This window comes from Barbus barbus (genome assembly GCF_936440315.1).
Source record: "Barbus barbus genome assembly, chromosome: 4".
In the NCBI taxonomy this organism is placed as follows: domain Eukaryota; kingdom Metazoa; phylum Chordata; class Actinopteri; order Cypriniformes; family Cyprinidae; genus Barbus; species Barbus barbus.
Window position 1 is genome coordinate 633,504 of NC_136732.1, and position 21,687 is coordinate 655,190.

Below are 21,687 nucleotides of genomic sequence, written 5' to 3' on the forward strand. Positions count from 1 at the left end.
CCATGTTTAAAAAGGAAGGGAATGACGCATTAAAAAGTATAAAACAGGCAAGGAGAATGCTTAAGGAGGCAGACAAAGAAACAAAAAAAAGGAAAAGTTGTTTTCTAAACCACCCCCATATCTGCCCCCAGAGGGACAGTTACCAATACTTAAGGGTACGGTAGAAGTGTTGGGAGAAATGCAGATGGTAGGACAAGTAGTTGGAAGAAAAAAAGGAACCAGATGTGAAACCAAAGAGGCGACTGAGAAAAGAAAGTGAAGGATATTTGCCAATAGATTGTAATAGACAGGCACGCATAGCTTTAGAAATGATGAAAGCAGGCAAAACGGTATATGAAGAAGTGTTAGAAGAGATGAGGAGAAAAGATAGGGAAATCGAAGCACAAGTAGTGGTTATAGAAGAAGACATAGAGAAGAAAATTAAAAAATCAGGAAAAAAAAATACAAGAGGCAAATAAATGAGAGAGAGGGAGAAATAAGTTGTTTGGCAGTAGTGAGGATGTGAATGAAAGTCAGGAATCACTTGATGATACAGGAAAATGGGAACAGGGCAGAGAATAGGGGACCCTCAGCCCACTGGCTGCACAACTCCCAATTTTAATCTAGGGTGCTCAGGGACAGTATGTCCCCTGGGCCTCACAGGACCTCGAGGGGCTGGTCACTTGCCTCCCAGATATTCATGAGGGGGCTGGAAAGTGGATTAAGGTGTTTGAAGAAGAAACTATGGGCAAACTTTTAGCTGTGGGGGACATTAAAGCACTTCAAGCAAAGATTATGGGAGGAGCAAAGATGGAAGAAATTCTTCAAGCATCCAATTTAAACAGAGCTGTGGACTCTCACTACATGAATGGAACTGTTTTTGATGCATTCTGTCCAGCAGTGTGGCAAGCACTGCGTGCTGAGTACCCGATCAGACTAGACCCTAAATCATTAAAGGGAGAACAGCTGGGGGAAGCAGAAAATCCAACCACATATGTTCAGAGACAGCTAAAAAGATGGAAACAAGAGACCGAAAGAAATCCAGAAGGAGATCCATGAATGGCAACACTGTTTAGAAATGCTGTGATTGATGCCATGACACAAGCTGTTAAGAGCAGGCTAGAGGACGTGGTCGGCTTAAAATCTAAAACACACAAAGAGTTCTGTGACCATGTGTCCCATGCAGTGGAGCAACATAGAAAAAATGAACAGAAGCTCAAGACCCAAGAGAAAGAGCTACAGAGACAATTAACCCAGTTACAACTTGAAGAACTGACAAAAAGAAAAAGAAAAAGATTCAAGCTCCAATAAAGAAAGAAGAATCAGAACAAATGTCATTGATGTCTCTAGTAAATACTCCTCAAGCAGCTATTCAGCCGAGCCCACCTGCAGCGGTCCCTCCAAATGCACACCACATTCCTGTACCCATCATTAATGTCTATACTCAACAACCAGAGACAATGGGCTGGAAAAGAAAACCAGTACAAAGAGGACAGAGAGGAAGAGGCAAGCCGTATTCTGGTCCTCCAGGAATATGCTGGGGATGTGGACAAATCAGACATAAAAAAATTGATACCAATCCATGGCAACAGCCACCTCAGGGTGGAAAGGGGGAGAGTTGGCAGCAGCCCACCCGTGGTCCATCACAGGGCCCAGTAAACCCTTGGGGAGGTCCAAATCAAGGCTATTAGGGGTGTCCAGAGAATCCTACAGGGGAGAGTCAGCTTCAAATTTTAGAAAGAGATTAAAAAATAAAACAAAAATGGCAGGAAGAAACAAAAGGACAACAAATTGAAACAGTCTCACAGTACATCATAATAGGTAAACAGGGAGCAGCTTTAAATATGCCAGATTGTGAATTTGTTAAAAAGTGGTTCAGTGTAACTGATTCTGTCCCACATATTGCAGTATATGTAGGAAAAAATTGGGAAAAAAGCAGAACAAAACAAATGGAAACCAACAGAACATCCGTTGATTTTTCACTCAGCTGACAAAAATCACATCAAAATTTTGTGCAACTAGTTTGATGGGAATTCCTCAGGAAGTGGTTATTAGTCAAAAGAAACTGATGCAGATGACTGCCACATCCGAATAAATAGACACTCCTGACACAGCACTATTTAAGGAAGTAGAGCGGCAGGTACCAACTGAACTATGGTCTCAACATGACTCAGATGTAGGATTAATAAAATCAGCAAACCCACTGAGAGTACAGCTTAAGCCAGATGCACGTCTGCCCAGAAAAATCGCAATACCCTTTGCATCCTGATGCTGAAGCAGGTATAAAAAACACTATTGAAGGGTTAGTGAAGTTAACTAGTTGACTGTTAAATCACTAACAAAAAGTGTGAAGGTTTCCATTTACAGGTTACAGCAGTTCTATCAGGGCCAGGGAATGGTTTGTTCCACCATTGAGAACCAGTGAGTGTGCAGTAATGGTCTGGAGGGAGAATCTTGCATTGATCAGCAAAATGGTTGGAAAGTGATACCTGGGTCCACATCTCTCGCCTTAAAACAACCAGCTTCAACAATCCCACACAGCAAGAAGTGAGGGATGAAGGGCGTGCTAGTAACGACCCTCCCTTGCCAACGAGGGAAAGACCAATGCAACGACTCACAAAGAGTCACCCTGGTGAAGATGGAAGATTGATGGGAGCATGGTTTGCTAAACACATTTTATTATGTATAGCTAACAGGGGGGCTCTAGTAAGCACACGTATGTCTCCAGAGTGCATTTGGCAACGCTACAGAGCACTGAGAACCAGAACAGCCAGACACAAGAACAGTTTTTCCCACCTGTACAACACTTAACACACCTCAGGACTCTACATCTGTAAATAATTTATCAAAACTTTTCATCTGTTTAAAGCACATATGCACACTCATAATTGATATTGTTATATTTTATTACCATGTTATTTTTTTCATTTTCCAGGCACTCTAGGTTGGAATACCATTATGTTACGAAAAAATGATCTACATGTATTTTAATTCTTGCAAGATCTTAGAATTCCATTGTAGCTCTAACAGCTAAGTGTGGGTCTCCAGCCTCGTGTGCTAGGATGCATCTCACAGCAAGTGCATGATCATTCCCCACATTCTCACACTCAATCTTCTCTCACCTGCTGCTTTTGCTCGTGCAAACACTTTTATTTCTGGCAGTCGTGGGGCGGGACTTGCTGTTTTAATTGTAACCTCAAATCTCATTGATTATTCCCTGTCCCGGAAGTCAGTATTTATTGAATGTGTGTTGTAAGATGATTCATAATTCACTTGACTTGAGACCAGATTCATGCAAGTTATCATTTGCTTTATTTTATTTATTTTTTTGTCTTTGTTTAATGTAATTTAATGCATTGTTCATAGAGTAGATCCTTTCCAGATACTTTATTAACAGGAAGTGATTGAAATGAACCCTTTTTACAGACTGCACATGCTCAAAAGCTGAAGAGATTTGACTTTTCTATCACTGGTAAACTTGCAGAGCTCAAACCTGTCTGGCAGGTTATTACATTTCTCCCGTAACACCTCTCTAAACGCATTTTCGCGGTTTCGGAGCACAATGACCCTGCACTGTGGAGTTCCATCTGTGATGAAAAAAAAATTATTAAAAATTGACTTAACATGAAAAGGTCAACATTTCAGTCGGAGAACTGTGCTGACCAGTATGTGATGTAAATCAATCGTTTCTTCTTAACATAATCACTCTGAATGTGATTCTGCATGATATCTGTCCATGTCTCTTTCATCTGTGGGTAGATCTTCCTCTGCTACTTCATTTAAGTAGTTGAATATACACACACACACAAGGCATTTGGTTAATAGTGAATAATGACCATCTGGCGTTTGAGATGAGCGTGCTGAGGGTTTGAAATGTTTCCTCGCGTGTTATCCTCTCGTGGAAGTGATTTATCGTGCACGTCAGCATCAGTGGTGCACTTGGTTCTTTTTGTCATTAAAATGCTGTCATAATTGTGCAAAACATATTTACACAAACAGTTTATATTGTACAGGTAATGAATGTGTTTGTTCTTACCTTCACGGTCCTGTGGTGCTTTTTGGACGGGTGGCAGCGCATGTTGGTGGTGTTGCATCATCTCACCTCCACACACGGAGGCCAGATCAGGAAGCTGGCAGCCGTGGGATCGACCTGGCTACGTGGGATCTCGTAAATCACTGTGCGAGTCTTATAGACGAAGGGCACTGCCTCCTCTAAACACACAACAAACCCATAAACACACTGAACAATCACAGGAACTTTGCAACATGTATGTGAATACTCGTATGTGTTTTTTTTTTACCAATGCTTCTCTTGCGTCTGGATTGAGAGTTCTTGAGGTGTCTGCTGTCATACAGATGCTCTTCGTTTAATGTCCTCCAGCACCTCATTCTCTGCACCAAAAGAATGAAGCACAATAATGAAGAGTCTCTTGACCTCCCTAGGGCACCAGCCACACAGATGCAGCTGAATGATTAAATGCACACGTGTGTTGAATGTTCAGTGAACTTGATGGTTGCACCACTTGACACATTTATATGCAGAAAATTGTCCCATTTTTTCCTCAATTGTATGTAACCATGAACTATCCACATGTGTTTAAACTATTTCAGAAAACGTATTTTTAAAAACTATGGGTCCATCATCTTTGACATTCTCGTTTCTCACATACAATGCGCTGGAAGTTTATATCTGAAGCACAGAAGATATTTTAACCCCTTCGGTTGGCTCGGTAAATTCATGCTAATTCTTTTATTGCGTGAACAACTAGTCGATTTTGAAAATATGAAGTGTTGCATATGTAGTTGCGCATCTTTCCAGTGTAAAGGCAGCTGGAGATGATGAATTACGATTGAGAATGCAAAAGAAATACAAGAAATAGGACCAATAGTAATGCAGTATACAAATATTGCAATGACATCATCACTGTCAGTTAGATTTTGAATAACAAACACTTTATAAACATAATTTTTTTAGAACTCTGAATTCTAAAAAATAATTTAAAAAAAATTGAAATTTCTAAGTCTGGATGAATTATCGCTCAATAAAACACTTCATGATTAGACTACTTTTTAATAAAAAAAAACAACCCCTTTTAAAAAATGTTATGATATAGTTTACTGGATATATGCATTTTCAGGGTCTAAAGGCCTGTTCACACGAAGCACGATAACTATAAAGATAACGATATAGATACAGTTCTAAAAATCGTTTTTCCACACCACAACTATAACGATAAAGGCACAGAGAAATTATATAATTGGAATCACTTTCAGAACGATTTTTTCCAGCTGATGAACGATACAAACATTGACACCCAATCAGAATCAATCCTGCAACAATGAGCTCAAGAATTAAAGCGGCAGATGAGCCACACTAGTGTGGACGCTAATATCTTTATCTTTATAGTTATCGTTCTTGGTGTCAACGGGGCTTTACACTGATGTTGACGTTGACGTATTTGATTTGATGCCGCCGAAGCATGATATAATTTACCAAGTTCAAATACTCCAGCAATCACATGTGGTGCCATGAGTGAAGGAACGGCACTATGGTCTCTAGGAAACAAGTGCTGAGGTGTTCATGTTAAACTCGATTAAATGTCGAGGTCCAGGAATTTTGAATGCAGTGAAAGATTGAGTGAGTTTCCTCTGAAAGGATATTTCCCAGAGTCTTGTTCTCCTAACAGTGTGCCTCAACGCTTTGGTGATTTGACACGTTTCACTCGTGAACAAATCAGTGTCTTGTGATAGTTGTAGTCCTTATTTAGCAACTTGTTAGCAAGTGAGTTTTAACAAATCAATGAGTCACTCTTAACAAACTTCTTGCCACCTATTACATTAAGATGTAACCTGAACAAAGGGCCACTAAGCAAAACCGTGAAAGAAACTGAACAAATATTTTTCCTTTTGAAACGACTCAAAAGATACAAATCAGTGATATGAATCACCACTAGCTGCCATTGCCTTTTAAGTCTAGGACTTAACTTACTCAACCTACCCACTCATCTTATCAAATAATAAGAAAAACAGCAAGACTTTACCTAAGAGGTCAATCTCCAGGATCCTCAGGAGGTCGCTGATGCTGCGGATCTCTCTGTTAGAGTCTCTCGATCAGCTCTTGCGGAATTGGAGCTTCCTGTGAAAAAAATAAATAATCAAATTCAGTTTGTTGTAGCTTGTCATAATATTTCATCACTGTTTCTTTTAAAAATCGATAAAGCTGTTTAAAAAAAAAACTTCCTGACTTTATATAACTTTATAAAAATAACCAACATGCAAGAAAACAGAAAAGTCCCATTTAGACCCTCATGACTGTGTCAAGCATTAGGTTTAAAATGATCTCACATTTTCATCTTTTTATGAAAAAATGCTTTGTGGATCAAACCCTATCAATTCTTAATATTTATAACTCAAAATGCATAAATGCACAAACAATTCATTAAAAAATATAGTGAATGATTAAGTGCACACGTGTGTTGAATGTTCAGTGAACTTGATGGTTGCACCACTGGACACATTTATGTCTCTTTTTTTTCCTCAATTGTATGTAACCATGAGTACAGATATTACATTTCTAAGAACTGTCTACATGTGTTTAAACTATCACACATACAATTAATTGATATACGGTTTTAAAACCATTTAAAGGGCCCCTATTATGCCCCTTTTTACAAGATGTAATATTGGTGTTGGGTGTCCCCAGAATGTGTCTGTGAAGTTTGAGCCCAAAATACCCAACAGATCATTTATTATAACAGCTGGAAAATGCCATGTTTGGCGTGTGTCTAAAAAAGAGCTGATTTGAAATGTATGGCTTTAAATGCAAATAAGCTGCATAGCTGTATACGGCTCTCTGCATTGCGTATCTACAGCAATAAACAACATAACTGAGAGCGAGAGAACCGTACATATGGGAAGCCAAATACACTGAAAGTGGGACGAAACAGTGCTCTGATTGGCCAGCTATCCAGTGTGTTGTGATTGGCCGAATACCTCAAGCGTGCGACGGAAATGTTATGCATTGTTGGCTACTCTTCCAGGTTCAGGAAATAGTCCTCCATAAAATGTGCTGCACACACTCTAATGGGTTGAACTGTTCTGGAACAGTGTTGTAAATAAAACCACTGATTTTTAGTTGTGTACTAATTTGGAAGCCCAAACAAAGTACTTTCTACAGCGAGATTAAAGGTTAGGCCTTCTTTCATTGCGTATACGTCTGGGCGGTGTTATGCAAATCTCCCCACACCGTGACGTAGACATGTGGGGCCGTGTTTGAATGAGCCGTTTTAGGGGGGCGTGGCACAGTCTTAACGTTATAATGTAAGCATCTTTAATGACACCTTGTGTTGTGAGCCTCTCTGGAAGCGCACTGCTCCCGCAACAAAATGGTTACATTTATAATCACATTCACAGTTTTAACGGTCATCTTTGCTTTAATATATTGGCTATAAGGTCACGCATTATGATATTTAAACTCATATGTGACCCTGGACCACAAAACCAGTCTCAAGTCACCGGGGTATTTTTGTAGCAATAGCCAAAAATCATTAGGATATTAATTAAAGATCATGTTCCATGAAGATATTTTTGTAAATTTCCTACTGTAAATATATCAAAACTTCATTTTTGATTAGTAATATGCATTGCTAAGAACTTCATTTGAACAACTTTAAAGGAGATTTTCTCAATATTTAGATTTTTTTGCTCCCTCAGATTCCAGATTTTCTAATAGTTGTATCTCAGACAAATATTGTCCTATCATAACAAACCATACATCAATAGAAAGATGATTTATTCTGTAGTATTTATACCGGTACAGAGAATTACAACCCTATAATCATATCCCTACTTCTCGAGACAGGCTCATAATAGACCGTTCTATACTCACCTCTCCGTTGAATGGATATCAGATGTAGCTTCGCCCCTCTGTTCCCGGTGTCTGTGCTAATTCAGTCAAGTTCTGACCACTTCAAACTCGATGTTAAGGATTTATTTAGGTTCTGATAACTAGTTATTTAAGAATTAATTACTCAGAGACTGATTTAAAAGTTTAACAAATCACCAATACAATGGCTTCGTTTTATTAAAAAATACAGTAACTCATAAGTGTAACGGGGCTGACGAGACGTGAGACGTGCGGATCCATTTGCAAAGCTTTATTAAACATGGTCAAGACAGGCAGGGTCAATCAACAGCAGACAGGTATGGCAAGGGCAAGACAAAGCAATCCGTGGAGCAAGCGTGGGTCAGCGATCAGCAAACAGTATCCAAAGGGGCAAGGCAGAGAGATAATCCAGAAGAGAGAGCAATAATCCAAACGGGGAGCGAACAGAGTCCAAACGGCAAGGCGAAGGGTTAATCCAGGAAACACGGGCAGGGTCAGACACGGCAGGAAAACAAGGCAAGACTAGGACTAGGATAATGGCTCTGTAGAGTTGCTATCGCTTGGGGAGTGATATACGCTAACAATTACAGAAACAAAACAGAAACACGGAATGGCACGGTAAAGCAGCTAGCGCTAGGTGAGCGCTAAACGCAGATCAATACTCGGCCCTGATGCTGAGGAAGTCCATGGTTTAAATGGTGTGTGGTGGTGATTGTGAAATGAGCATCAGGTGTGTGATGTGTGAATGGTGACAGCTGTGATCTGTGCAATGCATTGTGGGAAATGGAGTCCAGTGTGTTGTGAGTGAAAGTCAATGTGGTGAGCGGGTGACCTCTGGTGGTGGTTAACCGGGAGAGCATGGACCAGATTCGTGACATAGCCCCCCCCCAAGGAGCGGCTTCCAGACGCTCTTATATAGTCCAGGAGGGCGGTGGAGCGGAGGCGGAACAGGGGGAGGGACGGAGGGCCAGGTCCATGAGGAAGTGGGAAGACCGGGGACTGAGGCAGAACCGGCAGAGCAGGACACCCAGGCGGAACCGGAGACCAGGACAGAGCAAGAGCCCACCAGGGCGGAGCAGACGGACCAGGAGCCCACCAGACCGGAGTAGAAGACCACCACGGCGGAGCAGACGACCACCAGACCCGAGCAGAAGACCACCATGGCGGGGCAGAGGACCACCAGACCTGAGCAGAAAACCCTCGCCAGGAAGCAGACTGGGCAGGAAACCATGGCAGAGTCTGAGATCTGGGGGAAACAGGGACAGACAACACAGGGAGAGCAGAAACAGACAACACAGGGAGAGCAGAGACAGACAGTACAGGGAGAGCATTCATGATCTCAGGGGGCGTGGCAGGGCAGGACGAGGATTCATAGACTGCGTTTTTTGCCGTGACAGGACAGGGCGTGAGCTCACAGACGGCCTCTTTAGCCGTGACAGGACAGAGCGTGAGCTCACAGGCGGCCTCTTTGGCCGTGACAGGACAGGGCGAGAGCTCACAGACGGCCTCTTCGGCCGTGACAGGACAGACAGTGAGTTCAGGGGCGGCCTTCATGACCGTGACAGGGCAGACAGTGAGTTCAGAAACGGTCTCCATGGCCGTGACAGGGCAGACAGTGAGTTCAGGAACGGCCTCCATGGCCGTGACAGGGCAGACAGTGAGTTCAGGAACGGCCTCCATGGCCGTGACAGGGCAGACAGTGAGTTCAGGAACAGCGAGTTCAGGGACGGGTGCCACCACGTCGGGAGGTTCTGCAGCGGAAGCCGCCACCTCTGGAGGCACTGGAGCAGACTCGTGGACAGGAGAGGCCTCAGGAGCACAGTGTGCAGCCCACACACTCAAAATGGCAACCGCCATAACGGGAAGTACTGAGGTCAGGGGAACAGTCTCTGTAACAGACAGGGTTGAGGCCCTGGGAATGCCAGCTACTCGCACTGACATCAGTGGTGGGTCCATCACACTGGATATCAGACAGGGAACTTGAAGGACTGACCTTAAATCCTTGGGTGTGACAGACTCTGGCTTGACAGCGGAGACGTGAGCAGACTCTGGCTTGACAGCGACGACGTGAGCAGACTCTGGCTTGACAGCGACGACGTGAGCAGACTCTGGCTTGACAGCGACGACGTGAGCAGACTCTGGCTTGACAGCGACGACGTGAGCAGACTCTGGCTTGACAGCGACGACGTGAGCAGACTCTGGCTTGACAGCGACGACGTGAGCAGACTCTGGCTTGACAGCGACGACGTGAGCAGACTCTGGCTTGACAGCGACGACGTGAGCAGACTCTGGCTTGACAGCGACGACGTGAGCAGACTCTGGCTTGACAGCGACGACGTGAGCAGACTCTGGCTTGACAGCGACGACGTGAGCAGACTCTGGCTTGACAGCGACGACGTGAGCAGACTCTGGCTTGACAGCGACGACGTGAGCAGACTCTGGCTTGACAGCGACGACGTGAGCAGACTCTGGCTTGGCAGGCACGACGTGAGCAGACTCTGGCTTGACAGGCATGACGTGAAGGGGTGCTGTTGCTGCCGCCATTTTGTGAGTGAGTGCGGTGCCGCGTTCCTCCGCAACACCCACAGTGAACGGAGAGCCCACACACAGCAAAGCATAGTCCATAAATTTACTGAGAGATGAACGGGGACCCTCGCGGATTAACTGAGTCTTGAGCGGCTGATTAATGCCCTCACAGAAAAAATCTATAAGTGCATAGTCCGGCAGATCAGAAAAATAGGCGAGGTCTAAGTACTCCTGTATGTATTCCTCGAGCGGTCTCAAACCCTGCTCGAGGGTTAACAACAGTCGTGCAGTGTCCATACCTGGCCAATGCCCTCTGGAAAAGCCGCTGGATCCTTGTGTGGCCGAGTATTCTGTAACGGGGCTGACGAGACGTGAGGATCCATTTGCAAAGCTTTATTAAACATGGTCAAGACAGGCAGGGTCAATCAACAGCAGACAGGTATGGCAAGGGCAAGACAAAGCAATCCGTGGAGCAAGCGTGGGTCAGCGATCAGCAAACAGTATCCAAAGGGGCAAGGCAGAGAGATAATCCAGAAGAGAGAGCAATAATCCAAACGGCAAGGCGAAGGGTTAATCCAGGAAACACGGGCAGGGTCAGACACGGCAGGAAAACAAGGCAAGACTAGGACTAGGATAATGGCTCTGTAGAGTTGCTATCGCTTGGGGAGTGATATACGCTAACAATTACAGAAACAAAACAGAAACACGGAATGGCACGGTAAAGCAGCTAGCGCTAGGTGAGCGCTAAACGCAGATCAATACTCGGCCCTGATGCTGAGGAAGTCCATGGTTTAAATGGTGTGTGGTGGTGATTGTGAAATGAGCATCAGGTGTGTGATGTGTGAATGGTGACAGCTGTGATCTGTGCAATGCATTGTGGGAAATGGAGTCCAGTGTGTTGTGAGTGAAAGTCAATGTGGTGAGCGGGTGACCTCTGGTGGTGGTTAACCGGGAGAGCATGGACCAGATTCGTGACAATAAGCAAATAACAAAAATAACAAAGGAGAAGTCTTCACCACGCAACTTGCTGGCTATGTCCATCGCTGTCTTCAGCCCTTTATAGTCTTCCATCCACCTGCGTTATTTCTGCACATCTTCCGTCTCCCCCGCTGTCTGGGTTGGTTTTAGTTCCTCAAACTGGCCGAGACCTTTCACACAGATATTACTCATCACAGGGTCAACAGTTCAAATACAAAATAACAACTTCTCCATTTCTTAGTTAGCAATCATGCTCATCGTTGCTTTAAACTATGGAAAATTGTAGCTCATCATTTCCCACATATATTCTGAATGTAGGTGCAAAAACCCTACACTTCATATATAGCAAACATGACTAACACCTCATGACTTGGTCTTGACTAGAAGGTCCATCCTGTAAGTGTATTTAAAGGATTAGTTCACTTTTAAAAAAACTTTTGCTGATAATTTACTCACCCCCATGTCATCCAAGATGTCCATGTCTTTCTTTCTTCAGTCAAAAAGAAATTAAGGTTTTTGATGAAAACATTTCTCCATATAATGGACTTCATTGGGACCCGAACGGTTCAAGGTCCAAATGACAGTTTCAGTGCAGCTTCAAAGGGCTTTAAACAATACCAGACGATGAATAAGGGTCTTATCTAGCGAAACAAGTTTTTTTTCTATAGTCTTTGCCTCAGCTTAGAGCGCTCCGCTCGTGCTGCTTCTCAGAATGTTTGGTCGCTATAGCAACCAGTTGTAGTGGAAAACTGTAGGTCCGAAACAGAACCGAACTGAACCGAACCGAGCTGGTACCAGTCAGTGGAAAACCCCCATAAGCTGCAGTGCACTATGCAACAAGCTTTATAAACAAGCTAACGTTAACTAGATAAGTAATATTTTAATCGCTAATATAGCAGATTCATGGAAAATTACATCGGTAATCAGCATTTTGCCGCACTAATTTATGAATGAGTCTGCATCAACTACATTAAAGAGAATCGCTTTATTTAAAGTGAATAAAGTACCCTACTTACTGGAGTTCAACATTAACTGAGCCGCAGCCACACACCTGACTCGTGTATGGAGATGAACTGGGAAAGCAGGCAGTGGGCCAAACCACTGTGAGGAAGGGGAGGGGGAACTCAACTGTTTCTAAATGCATTTTTTTTCTACTTACACAATTATTTTAGGTATACATACATATATTTTTCACAATAGAGTGTGCGATTTTTTTTTTTATATTTGTTTTTGGAGGGGGGACAACCCTCGGATGGGGGGGGACATGTCCCCTCCGTCCCCCCCAGGATTTACGCCCATGCCTGAAGGTATGCATCGGTTTTATTACTTTTTTCTTCTTCAACATTGATAGGGCAGTTTGTACACATTCAGACAGTGTAATATACCAAAATTACTACAAGTCATCAAGGGTCGACAATTAAAACTACTTTTTGTTTTAATTCTGTTGTTTCTCAGTGCCCAGACACAGTGGAAGAGTGGCAGAAAATAAACTACAGTACTGGCCTACAGCAGGCCTCTCTGCCACACACAACCAACAGTACAACACATGCCAAACAGCTCAGGGATAAACTGTGCCAGTATTTTAATTCAGACATGGGTGCAGTGCCCTTTCAGTGGGGCAAAATATAAGCATGTGACAAACTTGTTTGTTTCCAGTCTTTGACCTTGGTTTCTGTTTTATGAAGATGGTGTGACATTGCTAAATAAAGGTTAGGTTTTTACATCATTGTGTTTTGTGATCCTTTTTTACATAAAGAATTGTGAATGCAAGTACCTTTTACCCAAAGTCAAAAGTGTTTTATTTAAAAAACAAATTTGCTACAAGGCAATGATATAAAATGAACACAAACAGTAGATACTTTAAAGTCTACACAGATTTCTGCAAGAACTATAATATAATAAAACTGTGCATGCCATATTTACAATACAGCTTACAATATGATAAACAAATCTGTTTAGATACTAAAATCAGTAAAAAAATCCAAGATTAACCAAATTTAAGAAAAAAAAAAAATCAATAGATACTTTAAAGTCTACATAGAATTCTGCAAGAACTATAATTACAACTGTGCATAACATATTAACAATGCAGCTTACAATATGCTAAAAAAATCTGTTTACACTTTTGCTATATAATGTATTACAGGTGTGTATACTGATTGGCAGATGCATCCAGGGCTTGGTTGTGGCCCACTGAGTATCTGAAAATGCAATTGTCAACCTCATGCTGGAAATGTGGCAGTACATGTGGTGGCAAATTCCACATTCTGTGTTCTAAATTTCTGCAGTAAGCTGAGATGGCATCATTGGTGTTTTCCTGTGATGCCAACTTTTCCAGAGTTTTGCCGATGGTGCGTATCAAGTATGTGGACTCCTCGCTGGAAGATTCGTCCTGCAGCTTCCTGCGCTTCCCATTAGGCCTTGGAGTATTTGGCTTTATGTATGTGCTTTGCAAAGGCACCTTTCTCATGTCTGTGGAGCTAAGGGTGTACTGGGACGTAGCTCAGCCTCAATGAAACTGGGCTCTTCATGGGTGCCAGTCCAGGTGTCACTGTTGGTACCATCAGATGGTGAACAGGAGTCACTATCAGTATACATACTATATACAAAGCAATTTTATTCTATTTTTTTCCCTTTATTACTAAAATAATTATTTTTGTATTTTTTAGTGCTCAAATAAATCACTTATATGATGTCTGAAATTATTTTATAATTTAAAAACTATGCAGGAATATGTATAATGACTAAAATAGTTTGTATAATTCTGCAATACAATATATATATAAAAAAGAGATTAGTTTATTTACCCTGATCGTTAGATTTGAAGTGCTCTCCTTCCTTTTTGTGTGAGGCTCTAGAAACTGCAGGCGGTTCAGTATCCATTGCTGCCTGCCAGTCTTCTGAGCTCCAGAACCTCCTGAGGGTCCATGTTTCTTGTAACGCATGTACTGGGTTCGCAATGAATCCTACCGCTTCTTGAGCTCTTTCTCTGAGGGGCAAAGTCAATTTTTGTAAGCATTATGTGTAGTTATTATGTCAACGTCATGACTATTTGTAATACCAACAAATGTTACTTTTTGCTCTACAAAATTCATGGACTATTGAAAAATAAACAAGTTTCTAAAGACCTCAATTGACAAAATGGAGAACTTACCTGATATAACAAGTTTATTTTCGATCTCACGCCACAGCTCAGCTTTTGCCACACGGTTGACATAACATTTTTCCTTAATGTCATACAAAGCTGGCCTTTCCTGGATCATGCTTATCAATTCATCTTCACTTGCCTCGTTCCAGACAGCCATATCTTTTTTTAAATATTCACGTATCGGAATGAGAAATGCAAAGAAATGATGAGCGTTCTGTGTATTTCAAGTTCAAGTTCAAGTTGAGCTTTATTGTCATTCCGCTACATGTGGGGACATACAGTGGAACGAAATGTCATGTCTCGCAGGACCACGGTGCTACATAAATACAGACATACAACAATGAAGTAAGAAAAAACACTATAAACCTATACACTACTAACAGATTTAACTATAAGTATACTATATATAAGTATTTACCCTATACAAACTAAAAGGATAAAAAATACAACTATACGAATGCTTCACATAAATATTACCCTATACAAACTAAAAAATAGAAGATAAAAAATACAAACTATACGAATGCTTCACAAATACTGTACATGTGCAAAGAGAGACATTGAGTCAGCAGCTGGTTGGGGAACAGTGCAGGATGATTAGTAGTGCATGAGCATGTAAACATACATATATTGCTGAGTCTTTTGTGAGATTGTGCACACGCAGCAGTGTGTGTAAGTGTCCATAGTGCACATAGTGTAAAGTGTGAGTGTCCATAGTGCAAAAGTGCGGGGAGCTAGAGCCAGCCCGAAGGGCAGGACCGTGTATTGATAAGCCACACCCTCAAAGGCGAATCTCAAGAATCGTCTGTGATGGGGGGCTATCTGGATGTGAAAATAAGCGTCTTTCAGATCCAGCGAAAAGAACCAGTCCTCTGGGCGAATTTGCGAGAGGATCTGCTTCACTGTAGTCATTCTGAATGGCCGTCTCATGAGGGCGCGGTTCAGACGTCTGAGATCGAGGATGGGCCGGAGGCCGCCATCCTTCTTGGGGACGAGGAAATAACGGCTGTAGAAGCCTGACTCGCTCTGAGCTGGGGGAACTATTTCTATAGCTCCTTTTGCCAGCATTTTCTGCACCTCGGCTCGCAGAACGTGAGCGTTGCTGCTCCGCACTAAGGTGGGGATCCTGCCGCTGTACCGCGGGGGTCTTCGAGCGAATTGAAGTGTATAACCTCTTTCTATAATCCCCAGAACCCACTGTGACACTCCAGGGATGGCCCGCCAGGCCTTGGCCCGTGTGGAAAGGGGTTGGATTAGCTCGGGTGGTGAGTCGCCTCACAGGAACTCAACGCACCTGGTATTTGGAAGAGGAAATTTGCTCTCTTTTTGAAAATGTTTGTTTTTTATTTTTCTCGCTATAACAGCGGCTGTATGTGAAGGCACTTCTGGAAAGGGCCTGTGATTCACAACAGGTTTTGCAACAAACCGGTTTGCCTTGGCACCCAGAACTGAACGGGGTGCTTGAAGGCATAACAGAGGGCGTTTTGGGGTTGGTCCAGCGTCTGCGGGACCTTGACCCCTCCTCTTTCTTCCTATCGGAAAATACATACGTGTAACGTTAACCTTATGCGTCAAAATTCCATCTTTGCAACGCACGTGTTACAGTATAATGGACCCTGGCAGCTCTTAAAGCGACCGCTGTCTAACTTTCCTTCTGTCTGTCATTCATAGTAATCAAACAACAAAAGAGGAAAAAAGTCTCACTGCTCTTGACTATTCCACTTTTGTAACTTTAATAAGAGTAAATATATATAATTTACACAATGAAGACTATGCAGTATTTTTATAAATTTGATTAATTTATACAATAGCATTTACTTATTTTTTCTCCTGTAGTTTTTTGTCCAATTGCTTGTAATTAGTTTCTTGTTATTTCACCGCTAACTGTTTACGTGTCTTCAGTGAGTTTGAATTTTATTTATTTAGACTAGTAGTTTTTTTGTGATTGACATTATGAAATTTATATGGTATCAAAAATGTTGATTTCAGAAAATCTTTATGGCATTGTTAAATGTTATAAACTTTCAATATTTCAGTAGTATGTCAAGCTTAGAACTGTTAATTAGCCTGACGTGGCCTATTTATTTATTTTTTTTGTTTAAAGTTGTTAGTGTTATTTTCACCAAATCTAACTCTTGCTAGCGTAATAATTATTCCAAACACAGCTTGTATAACACTACTATTTTGCCAAGGAATGCAGCTTTACTATCATAACCACAACATAATTTTAAAAATAGTTTGGTGTACTTTTTCACAAAAGATATTCTGTGATATGCGGGTGGGGGTAGGGGGGAGGTGTCATGTTTTTGTCACCTTTTTCATCCCTGATGAGTTTGCATCCCTGCTATTTACTAATGTTGCCTTCACGTGCTATCGAAAATTTAATAATTTCCACTACTGAAGTTGTGTTTACGAGCTTATCACGTTCAAGTTTCTAAATGAAAGGGCGTTCATGTGCAGTTTTTATCTTGGAAACTCGTATTTAAGATAATTCCGAGAACACGTGAAGGCAGCATAAACAACATAATTCAGGGCTCTTTATTCCAAAAGTGCACTCATTTGAACAATAAAATGCTTATTTCAAATTTCTTTAGAGAAATGGGCGATGTGAGCATTACAGAGTGCTAAACACTCATCTAATTTGTTTAATTTATACTGGAAGCCGGAGGCGCCCTCCTGCAGAAAGTCCACAAGTGAGAGTCAAATCATAAAAGTCATGGGAAATCCCTTATTAAACAAAGACGTTCAGATATAACTGCAGCTCAGAGCTGTATGATTCTGGATAAATTGAAATTATTGATTTCTTTTTTTTTATTATTAAATTACAACTAAACAAAATAACATGCAAATTACCAGGTTATAAAAAAATATAATTTGCTGCAGTCTACTTTAAATTAATTCTTTAACAATCAGTTTGAGCAAATCATTCAGTGACTCACTCAAAAGACTTCATTTGTTTCATTACTGAATTTTGTAAATGAATGATTCAATGACTATTTTTTTGTCACTTGTCACCACCTACTGGTGTAATGATGTCATTGATAGTCTTTGTTTGAATGAGCAAGTTATATTCAAAAGGTGATTAGCTCTCTACTGTAATCACTACTGTAGACATCAGTGTTTATATCTGCGCTATAAACTTTTATCCCAGTACGTCTGTAATAATTAGATATATTGTAATACAGAAATAATATTTGTGAGGGTTAGAAAAAATATTGTACATTTCAATGGTTATGAAATTATTTTACAGCAATTTCTCAATTTGTTATATTTTTAATTTGTATTATTGTTTTAAAGACTTTTTTCACCCTCAAAAAATAAACAAATAAATACATTTTTAAATGTAAAGATAGAAAAAAAGCATCTAAAAAAAATCTAAATGGCCAGATAAAAAAAATACAAAAGTAAATGAAAACAAAATTTAATTTATTTATTTTGTTATGCTGCATTTACACCATTCAGGCTTAATATTTTGCTTGGTTGTTAAATGTAAAAGGGGGAAGCTTTGCGCATGAAACAAAAACTGCATTAAAGAAAAGACTGAGTAGAAGCTTCTTCCTGCTTGTTGCTTTGGCAATGGGCGGAATTCCTGCATAAGAAGTTAACACATTGACTTTTGGAAAATTATAATAATTTTTTTTTTTTTTTACTACAATTTAGTAATTCTTAGTCCAGGTAAAATACTTTTGTCTGCATAACCATACTTTGCCATTTATCACCATCACAGGATGTGCAGACATAAAAGTCATCGAGGCAAGAAAACCAGCCGATCAGTGCGAGTAGGGTCTCTCTTTGAGAGATCAAAACTCAGCTTGTCATCTTGGCTAATATTCATTTACAGGTGAGTCTGTTGTCGGACAGCAGAGAAGGAATAGTAAAATGTTACAATTCATTTCAAAGTTTTTTGATCGTTTTAATTTTGACAACTCAGCTTTCCCTATTTTGAGTCGTCATTGTGTACTTCACAGGTTCGCTCAGGGATTGCGGATCAGACAAATTGATATGATGCAAGATGGCATTGCAAAAAGTTCCAGAACACTCTCTAAGATGACTCGTATCATGAGGAAAGTGTGCCACTGTGCCATAAAACGATTCAGAAGAAGACATGGGCAGATGATTGGAAGTGCTCAAGAATTTGCCGTTCTTGATGAAAGCAACTTCCGTCATAAACGAAAGGTGAATTAATAACCTATAAGCCAAATTCACACTGCAGTTGCCGAGCACTGTTGTTGTCGTTTGAACATTTCTAATTGCCATTTATTTGGTCATGGGGTCCCACTTTATATTAGGTGGCCTTAACTACTATGTACTTACATTGAAATTAATAATTTGATACAGTGCACTTATTGTGTACGCACATGTTTTTACATTGTACTTATATATTTAAAAATACCTATATGTAATTACATCTGTAATTAATTTCTGTAATTACATTTATAATTACACTGTTGACCCACCCCTTACACCTACCCATACCACCAAACCTGTCACTAACCTTACCCGTATCCCACCTCAATAGCAGCAAAAGTGTTTTGAAATACAATATGACCACAATAAGTACATTGTACTTATTTTCTGATGTAAGTACATAGTAGTTAAGGCCACCTAATATAAAGTGTGACCTCTGCAGATAATAAAAAAAAAGATCATAATAGCATAAAACCTGATGATCAAATGTTACTTGATTACAAACTTGCGTATAATTTCTAGTAACATAGAAATAATGTAGAACTTTAAATATTTCAGAAGCAATTTTTCCTAAGATTTGTTCAAAAAGACAAATGTGTGTTTACAGTTTTAACCGATTAAGCCCCCCCCCCCCCCCCCCCCCCCCCCCCCACATAGACATGAAAATGTACTATCCAAACTTAAAGGTTTATTTCACTTTCAAATTAAAATTACCCTAAGCTTTACTCACCCTCAAGCCATCCTAGGTGTATATGTCTTTCTTCTTTCTGATGAAAACAATCAGAGCTTTATAATCGCAGTGAGCGGGACCAACGAGAATGAGCTGAAGAAAGTGTATCCATCCATCATAAACGCATTCCAAACGGCTCAGGGGGGTTAATAAAGGCCTTCTGAAGCAAAGCGATGCATTTGTGTAAAAAAAAAAAATGACGTAAAATATCTAGCTTCCGCCAGACCGCCTTCCGAATTTAAATTACGAAAAAAACGGAACCGGCGTTGCGTCAGTTAAGCTTTTTTCCGTAAGTTGAATAGGGAAGGCGTAGGATGTAGGATGTAGCTTTTTGAACTGCTAGAGTTTTACACTTCCTTTGTTAGTTGAATATAGAAGGCAGTCTGGTGGAAGTTAGATATGTTACTTCATAATTTGTTAAATATGGATATTTTTCCTATCGCTTTGCTTCAGAAGGCCTTTAATATATAGAATAGGTTTATGATGGATGGATGTGGATGGAGGCACTTTCTTCAGCTTCATACTTGCTGGTCTGGCTCACTGCCATTATAAAGCTCCCCCGGTTTTTCCTTTAATTTGTCACCCATCTGTATGTGTAAACATGTTAAATGGATATAATTATAATATTGTAGTATTTCTTTTAATTACATATTTAACTTTTACAGTATGGACGAGGGAGAGCATCAACAACATGGAGGCGAAAAAAATGGGTGTTTGGCATGCTAGGTGTGAGGGATAAATGCAGACACCCAATCTTGCGGCTTGTGAAAAGAAGATCAAGACCTCACCTCATCCCCATAGTTGTGAAACATGTGCGTCCAGGCACTACCATTATTTCAGAGGAGTGGAGGGCCTACCGGGGTGCTTTGGCAAATATGGGCTACAAACATTTTACAGTGAACCATTCCCAGTGGTTTGTAGACCCACACAGTGGAGCTCACTCACAACACACTGAAAGAGCTTGGCTGACATACAAAACGAGTGTATGGAGACTAAGAGGGAATAGGACAGAGAAGATGCTGAAAGAACACCGCTCACTCAGAGAGTGGACTCATTGGCTTGGTGAAAAAAATAAACGGGGGCCACTTGGGCAACTAATAAAAGACATTCGCCATCAATTTCCAGTTTAGAGGACAATACACTGAACAATTGATTGTGTTTTATGTAAGATTAAAGTAAAATACAGGTTAAAATACAAGTTAAATTAGCCCCTTGATTGAAGGTGCACTGATATTTAAAAACTTTAAATAAAAGGTGTGTTTTACCTTTTTAATTTCTGTGGGGTTTTTTTAAGTGCTGGTGGATATGTATCTTAAAAGTAATAATTTTGGACATACTGGTGCAAAATAAGAATCACCTTGGTGGATGTTAATTGGTATTTTAGATAATGACATAATGACTTTACATAACTACAGGTTATTACTAACTCCTCATTAATTACTTGTTAATTAACATGAATTCATGTCTTGTTAATGTATCATTATGTCATGACTACATGGGGGGGCACATTATTACTAACTCCTCATTAATTACTTATTAATTAACATGAATTCTTGTCTTGTTAATGTATCATTGTCATGACTTGTCTTGGAAGGGCACATCTTTAAAAAGTTATCAATTACACATTCTGTACGTATTCAGATCATCTAAATCGGATATTTGGTGCTTTTCGGTGGTTTGTAAAGAAGTGGAAGAGCAGACGTCCGGTGGCTGCATTTGGATGAAGAAGGAACTGAACGGTAGGAGGAAAGTTGACATTTTGAAGGGGCAATAGTGGCCCAAAAGAAGAGCAAGAACACAAGACAAACGTCTGACTGCAGTGCATTATTATGATATAAAGACATTAAACCAATCCATAACAACCAAAGTGATGATAATCACTGATTTTAATTTGGAAAATTGCATCTGCTAAATGAATGCGTTTTTGTAGGATGGCGGAAGTGGAATCACTCAAAACAGGATGAGATGAAATAGTTTTTAATTATGAATGCATTTTGCGATAGATGAGGTAGGTTAAACGTAAAGATTGCAAGAAATCCACTGATGTTTGTGACAGCTGCAGGTGGCAAATTTATAAACAATTTTACATTGTGCCATTTTCGTACATCTAGAGCATGTTTGATTTGGTTTACACCAAAGTGTTAATTAATACATTAACTAACATGCAGGAACTAACATGTAATTAAGGTAGTGTTATTCATGCAGTAGTTCATATGACTCATGTCGTAGTTAAGTTAGTTCTTCATTAGTTCT

The 21,687-nt window shown here is 40.6% G+C and overlaps 1 pseudogene across 1 annotated transcript; it reads right to left on the minus strand.

The window, feature by feature from the left end:
* Nucleotides 1-1,410: 1,410 nt before the first annotated feature.
* On the minus strand, nt 1,411-14,313 carry LOC306861498 (platelet-derived growth factor subunit A-like; annotated as a pseudogene). Its single transcript has 6 exons — nt 14,176-14,313; nt 6,021-6,115; nt 4,281-4,371; nt 4,016-4,191; nt 1,556-1,686; nt 1,411-1,444 (listed from the first exon to the last, which is right to left on the minus strand). The product of its transcript is annotated as a platelet-derived growth factor subunit A-like (transcript).
* Between the last annotated feature and the right edge of the window lie 7,374 nt (nt 14,314-21,687).